Source organism: Rhinopithecus bieti, unplaced genomic scaffold (genome assembly GCF_001698545.2).
Source record: "Rhinopithecus bieti isolate Rb0 unplaced genomic scaffold, ASM169854v2 scaffold_62780, whole genome shotgun sequence".
In the NCBI taxonomy this organism is placed as follows: Eukaryota; Metazoa; Chordata; class Mammalia; order Primates; family Cercopithecidae; genus Rhinopithecus; species Rhinopithecus bieti.
In genome coordinates this window covers 256869-259150 of record NW_016823825.1, presented here as the reverse complement: position 1 = coordinate 259150, position 2282 = coordinate 256869, and positions in this window count along the sequence as shown.

Genomic DNA, 2282 nt, shown 5'->3' with positions numbered 1-2282 from the left:
AGTAGAAGTTGAGGGCCTGGGAGGTGGCCTGGGCTGGAAGTATGGCTCTGCCTTTTGGGTGGGGAAGGAAGGAATGACATTGAAATGTATGTTAAATGTATGCATACCTAATATGCTACCTAGAGATGTATGGGGAAATTCTATCTCCTGGTCAACAATGCTTGCAAGGGAAGCAAACCTTTTGTTCTTTATCTGTGGCTTCATTCTGGTTCCTACTGGTAAAAGGGAGTTGGTCTTATTTTGTATTTTTCACACCTTTTTATCTTAAAATACTTTTCTAATTTTCAAACTCTCCCCACTCCCAGCCACCATGTTCTTTCCCCACAGAAGAGTGTTTGAAGACAAGATATAATGGTCAGACTAATTTAAGGGGAACACAGTTCGAGTTAGTCTAAGCAACGTGACTTTCTCAATATCTTTCATCTTCTACTGTTCTAGAAAAGGGAATGGGCATTGGTTATAAGAAGATCCATCTTATAATTGTAAAGTTGTCTTTCTTAAATAAGGAAATGCTCTTAAAGGTACTTTTGAAGACAATCTTTCACAGAAAGCACACACAGACACACACACATAGACTTGTCCTGTGGTGAAGTGACATTTGCATAAATATTTCATGTGCACAGGTGGAGTCAAAAGGTTATCCTGTGGATGGTTCACAGGCACTCAATACTCAAACCAGAAAATTGCAAAACAGCATGAAAATGGCAGAATTTGCAGTTTTATTGTGCCTGAAATCTTCAAGTGAACCTTCCCGTGACCTTTCTTCGTTACAGTCTTTATGGCTTTTCATTTTTTACCCGTTAGAGCTGAAACATGCAAGCCTATGAAAATTCAGAAAATTCATGGATTTGTCCACTTTAAATTTTCCAAAAATAATTTATTTTTCAGAGCATTTATTATTTTGACCATAAAAGCTTAAAAAAAAAAAAAAAAAAAAAAACCTGTCTGCCTAGATCTAGCTTGACACAGCTACCAAAGCTTCCTGAAATACTGTATGTTTAAATGGAATTTGAAAATTTAGTGTAGATAAATGACCTTCATGGAGGAATGTTTTCACTAAATTGAATTGTCAAAATTGACAGCAATTATTTTCAGGGTAAAGCTTTCTGAAGGTCCAGTTCTCACTCTCCTCCTAAGTATACCTTAAAAATTAGGTATACACTAGTTTTCAGTCCTAAAACACACATATAATTCTGAATTTTGAGACGCCGTTTTTATTATAATAATTGTGATCCCATTATTTGTACTTTTCAATATTACAAAGGTAAGATTTTGAGGCACATTTATAAAATTCTCTAAATTATATTAAAGTCATTAACATGCTTAATACAGAAAAGTGTTTAGAATTATAAAATACAGGATATGGGTATATATTCTAGCTTTTGTTTTATACTTTGCATAATTAAGTGCTAAAAATCATACTTTTACAGACTATTACAAGATCTTGGGGAAACTAATGACATAATGTTCAGTGAAAAGATCAGGACAGCTCTGGGGGCTCCGGTCCCTGACAAGCGTCCTCCTCCTACCTGCCACCATCTATCCTGAACAAAGTAGTGAGTGTTAGGATTTGGATGGCTGGCAAGCTGATACATTTCAATGTCCCTTATGGTTTTGTGTTTTTCTTTCATGTTGCAAAACTAGCAATGAAGGAGAACTTCCTCAACTTGGTAAACATTACATAAAGCAAACATTATCTATAATGAAGAAACTTTAGATGCTTAAGATTGTGAATACTATGCCCACTGTCATTGCTATACGTAAAATCAAGGAGATAAGAGGTGTAAGCATTGGAAAGGAAGAGATGGCATTGTCATTATTTTCTAATGATATGATTATCTATACAGAATACTTGCATAGTAAACTATTGGAACTACTAAGTCAGCTGAACAACATTGTTGGATCTAAGATCAACTTACGACCCTCAGCAATGATCACAATTTCTCTACATTGCAAGTAATTACTTTTAAATATTTGTAAAAGACCATGGATAGTAGCATTTTAAAATCTTTAAAGTATCTAGGAATCAACAAAGAATTCATGATACCTGTATGAAGAAAATATTAAACAACACTAAAGGACATAAAGGAAGATCTGATACAATGGAGAAAGCATTCTGTGCTCCTAGATGGAGTTATTTAATATTATAGAAATGTTCTTTCTCCTCCTCACCAATGCATCTACAAATTCATCTATAAATATAGCTCAAATCACTTTTTTAAAGAATTAAATTTATTCTTAAATTTACATGGAAGGGAAAAGTCTACGAATATCTAAACCAA